Here is a 6,000-nt window from a genome sequence, read left to right as displayed (position 1 = left end):
CTCCGTTCTTATCAGTCCAAAAGCCAGGAACATCTGATTACTGGCCTGTCCAGGACTTAAGAGAATTAAATAAGCAGGTTGAAACCATCCATCCTATGATTCCCAACCCTTACACACTGCTCAGCTTGCTTCTCCCTCAACATCAGGTGCACACTGTGCTTGGTTTAAAAGATGCCTTCTTCTCTAGCCCCTTACCCCGTCAGTTAACCCATCTTTGCCTTTGAATGGACAGATCCTGACTCAGGGGACATTAGTCAGCTGACATGGATCTGGTAGCCACAAGGGTTCAAAAACTCTCCAACTCTCTTTGGGGAGGCCTTACAACATGACCTAACAGGGTTCCGTGCCCAGAACCCTGAATGTACTTTGCTTCAGAATGTAGATGATCTCTTGCTCACGAGGACAGATTTAGACACTTGTTTAAAAGGTACCAAAGTTCTGTTACAGCTCCTCCAAGACTTGGGCTACCATGTATCAACTAAAAAGGCACAGCTCTGATTGACTGAGGTCTCCTATCTAGGTTACCGACTCAAAAAGGGTAAGCAAACCCTAAACATGGCCCAGAAGGAGGTCATCCTCCAAATCCCCAAGTCAATTTCAAAAAAAAAGCAGGTACACAAATTCTTGGGGGTGGCGGGATACTGTCAGTTATGGATCCTGGGATTTGCCAAGATTGCCAAGCATGTATATTCAGTCACAGCAGGGGATCAACCTCTGATATAGACTGCCACTGAGGAATAAGTGTTCTGGCAGTTAAAGGTGGCTCTTACCCAAGCCCTGGCTTTGGTCTTCCTGTATGTTACAAAGCCTTTCCACTTGTTCATTCATGAACAACAGGGAATTGCAAAGGGGGTTCTTAACTAGACCTTGGGACCCTGGAGGCAACTGGTGGCCTACTTGTCAAAAAGAGTGAACCCAGTAGCCTCTGGCTGGCCTTCTTGTCTTTGGGCCATTGCTGCTATGGCCATACTAGTCAAGGAAGTGGACAAACTAACCTTTCGTCAAAACTTGGTCCTAACTGTTCCCTATGTTATGGGGAGTTCCTTGTTATGGGGAGTTACAGGCTGCTGGATGTCAAATGCATGCATCACCCAATATCAAAGTCTCTTACGTGACCAGCCTAGATAAACTTCCTCTTCTACTCAAAGCCTCAATGCAGCCACTCTAATGCCTGATGATGATCCAAAAATGTCAGTCCATGACTGTGAGGAAGTATTGGACATCTCTCAAGCCAGCCGCCCTGATCTTTGGGACACTCCCTTAAACCAGGCTGATGCTGACCTGTTCATGGGTGGCAGCAGTCTGCTAATAAAGGGAGTTAGCAAAGCTGGTGTGGTGGTAACCAAGGTTTGTGATGTAATCTGGTCACAGTTTTTGCCCAATGGCACATCTGCCCAGAAGACTGAGCTAATTGCTTTAATCCAGGCCCTGCACTGGGGAACAGGAAAATGGGTAAATATTTTTACTGATAATAGGTATGCTTTTACTACTATCCATATCCATGCCATGATCTACAAGAAACAAGAATTTCTTACTGTGGCAAGTAAGTCTATAAAAAACAAAGAGGAAATTTTAGCCCTTCTAGAGACCATATGGCTCCCCAAGGAGGTAGCTGTCATTCATTTCAGGGGTCACCAAAAATCAGATACCCAGAGGCAATAGGAAACTGCCTGGCCAATCAGGTGACCCACGAAGGAGCAGAGCTCCCAGTTGAACCCCTCATTATCTTACTAACTGAAACTTTTCCAGCTCCTTCACTTCCAAACCAGCCTGTCTATACCCAAGAAGAAGAAAAACAAGCTGACCTAGTGGAAGCACATAAGGACACCTCCAGATGATGAATAACCAAGGACTCCAAAATTATTCTCCCAGCCACCCTTGGATGAACACTGGTAAAATAACTTCATGCTAGTACCCATCTGGGAGGCACCAAGTTAACCAAAATGCTAAACCAACACTATTACATCCAAGACCTACGAAGCCTCACTGACACCGCTGCTGCCATATATTCTGTTTGTGCATGAGTAAATTCCAAAGATGAAAACCACCAAATAATATCAGGGCCTGGGAATTAAGCTCCAGAGAAGCATGGGAAGTAGATTTCACTGAGATAAAACCCCCTCATGCAGGATACTTGCACTTACTGTTTTTTGTAGACACATTTTTGGGATGGGCAGAAGTTTTTGCCACAAAAAATGAAACTGCACATACAGTCACAAAGTTTTTATTAAATGAAATTATTCCTAGGTTTGGGCTCCCTCTCTCTATTGGCTCTGATAATGGTCCTGCTTTTATCTCATCCATAGCCCAACTGGCCAATAAGACACTAGGCATAACCTGAAAATTACACTGTGCCTACTGGCCACAAAGCTCTGGACAGGTAGAATGCATGAATCAAACTCTAAAAACGACTTTAACCAAATTAATAATAGAGACTGGTGAAAAATGGATAAACCTTTTACCTTTGTCCCTCCTCTGAGTCTGATGCACCCCTTACAAAGCTGGATTCACCCTATATGAAATTATGTTTGGAAGACCTCCCTCCTCTGTTACCCCAATTACGGTATCCCATTCTTGAGGAAATTACTAATCAGTCTCTATTAAAGTATTTTCAATCTCTCCAACAGGTCTAGGCTGTTGTTCAATCTAACATTCGAGCTGTCCTGCCAACCACTACACCTTGCCATCCTTTCCAACCTGGAGACCTGGTTTATGTCAAAAAGTTCCAAAAAGAGGAAATAACTCCTGCCTGGAGAAGACCATTCAACGTCATCCTCACCACTCCTACAGCACTCAAGGTTGATGGAATACTGGCCTGAATTCATCACTTGTGAGTCAAAGAGGTCAAAAACAGCAACCAACAATGGACCACCATGCCTGGATCTGACCCTCTCAAGCTAAGACTCTCTCATTCTATTCATTTTCCCTCATCTCTTTTGCATTGGGTAAGCTGTTAGATATCCAGAACTGTACTGCCCCCTCTAACATGGTCCTATTAAAAGCTGATTTTGTTGGCCTAGTAGCCATGAGACCTAGAACCCTTGTATCCCTGCCAGCAAACATCCCACCTGACTTCTACCCCAATGGTAGTCCCTACTTTTCTTTACAAGGCATAGATTTTTATCTATGCCCTGGAAATCCCACCAACTAAAACTGGCCTATACTGGAAATGTGTCACCATTGCAACCTATGGTAGGAGGCCTAATAGCATTGACAAAATCACCCTTTGGCAAGGCACCAGCCCAGACCCCACTCAGTTGCTTGTATACATAAAAGTCAACCATCTCTCTCATTATTCTTGGAGTACAGGCTCCACCTGGGGCATACAACTTTATGTAAATGGCTATGACCACAGAGACTTATGCACCACTCAATGGTGAACACTAACCTACAGAACCTTGACCAAATCAATAGGGCCATTGGCAGACCTAGAGGACCCCTTGTTCAGTAATCATCAACCTCTGCCTCTTTCCAACCGAATCACCACCCCAGGTTCACCTCCACAATCTCTAAAGCCAGCCTGAAAACTTCCATTCTTTTTCCCAAGTTAACAAATATGCACTGCTTGCTTAACACTACCCAGCCCCAATTAGCTTCTGATTGTTGGCTTTACTTAAAGTCAACCCCCCCTTACTATGTAGGCCTAGGAGTCAAAGCTCCTATTGCCAGCAAAACTGACAAGACAAAATGTTCCCCAGAAATAGTTCACATTACCATAGGAGATGTAACTGGTAATGCCTCCTGTCTTTTAACTTCAGATTTCAACCTTGCAGCTTCCCTGTATTCCAATGTCTGTCATTTCTTTCTCATCCTAACCATGTCAGAATCCATGGCTTATATGGCCCCTACCAACACTTGGTTAACATGTACTACAGGGCTTACTAAATGTATAACTGCTAAACAGTTATACACCAATGAACCTACCTTATGTATTACTACCCATGTACTTCCCCAGATATATGCTTATAGGGGCCCTGTTACTCAATCCTCCTGATTTTCTATCTGCTTGTGCTTCTCATTGGAAATGTGGTGCCCCATTACTAGTGCTTGCTTTAAACGGGCTGAGCGTAGCTGGAATGGCTACACTTAGCACCACTGCCCTGGTCCATGAAAAACTAGGTCTATCTAACCTTGCACAAGAAATTGATGTTGACATAGGAAACCTCCAATTTGCCATGGACCAACTCCACGACCAGGTAGAATCCCTGATGGAGGTTGTTCTTCAAAATCATAGAGGGCTAGACTTACTCTTTCTATCCCAAGGAGGACTCTGTGTAGCTCTCGGAGAATCTTATTGCTTCTATGCAAATAAGTCAGGAGTCATTAAAAACACCCTCCAAAGGGCCCAAGAAAATTTAGACAAAAGACAAAAAGAAAAATAAAGTAATAAATCCTCGTTCCAATCCTTGTTCGATTGGAACCCATGGTTAACAACTCTTATTAAAAGCTTGGCCGGAGCTCTCATACTTCTTTTCCTTGGTCTACTCATAAAACCCTGTATATTAAATTGGATTATTTGCTTTGACAAACAGTGACTCACTTCTGTAAAACTCATGTATGTGAGAAACCACTATAACTCTATACCCATGACTGATGAATCAACACATTGATTTATGAACAACTAAAAGGGGGGAATGAAATATCTATAATAGCTTTGTGAAAACAGCTTTGTTAAACTTGACACAGTTCCATTTTGTAACAGATCCTCCATTTTAGTTGTCAGCCTATCCAGAGATGACTCCCCCTGTGTGTGACTGTTTTAACCTTCCTATAATCACTAGGCCACATCCTTGTTCCCCCTTGGCATTTGGAAACTCCCTAACTGAAAGATCTGTATCTAACTGTACTCTTGCTCAACTGAAACCAGATGTTCTGCCAAGAAATGTAATCATAACTGTAAAGCTTTTGTAGTTTTTGCCTTTATAAACCCCTTGCTTGCTCCATTTAGGGTAAAGAGTTCTTCTGGTGTTAGCCTGCTCTTGACTGCTGGCAATAAAGGACTCAAAAATTCAACCCTCAGTGTGTTGGTGACTCCTTACTCATGGTTCAGCTGTAACAATGGATGAAGCTGAGTTTGGCTGGATAGAAAATTCTTGGTTGAAATTGTTTATCTTGCTAGGGGAGGGAGGGACATACCTCATCAAAAAGTGTACCTGCATGATCAATGTTTATATACCTAACCCTGAATTGTACCCCACATCTTTATAATAAAGATTAAAAAGAAAAAAAAAATTGTTTATCTTGGAGGAGTTTGAATATAGGGCTCCAGTCCCTTCTTGCTTGTAATGTTTCTGTCAATAGGTCTGCTGCTATTCTGATTATTGTTTTTTCCAGTAGGTAGTCTGACTTTTCTCTTTTGCTGCCTTTAGGATTTTTTCTTTTGTGCCTACTTTGTGCAGGTGAATTACTATGTGTCTAGGGGTTGGTTTTCTCATATGATGTCTTGTGGGGGTTCTTTGTATCTCTTGTGCTTGGTTGGTCACATCTCTGGTGAGATAGGGAAAGTTTTCTTGGATTGCCTCCTGGAATACTTGCTCCAAGTTGTTCTCCATTTCCCTTTCTTCCTCTGGGATAGCAGTCAGGTGTAGGTTTGCCCTCTTGATGTAATTGCATATCTCTTGTAGACTTTGTTCTTTCTTTCTGAGTCTTCTTTCTATGTTTCTTACAGATTGGGTTAATTTCATGTTCTAATCTTCGAGTTTTGAGATTCTTTCTTCACCTAGACTGATTCTACTTTCCATGCTTTTCATTTTGTTATTTATTTCCTGGATGAAATTTTATTGCCAAAATCTCTGTTACAAGTTCTTTTAGTGTTGCATCCTGTCTTTTTTAAGTCTTGTTCACTCTTTCCATCCATTCCCTAACTCCTGTTGTATTCTGGGGCCAGTTGTTGATGATTCCCATTGTTTGGGCACCAAGGTCTGGTTTTTCAGGAGTTTTTTCTTTAGTACACTTGAAATTGCCTGTGGTCTTCCTTTGGTTTTTCCTCATTTATGAAAG

The sequence above is a fragment of the Carlito syrichta genome, unplaced genomic scaffold, assembly GCF_000164805.1.
Source record: "Carlito syrichta isolate Samal-C Ts95f unplaced genomic scaffold, Tarsius_syrichta-2.0.1 Scaffold304306, whole genome shotgun sequence".
Lineage (NCBI taxonomy): Eukaryota > Metazoa > Chordata > Mammalia > Primates > Tarsiidae > Carlito > Carlito syrichta.
The sequence above is the reverse complement of the archived record's forward strand: the minus strand, read 5'-3'. Positions refer to the sequence as shown.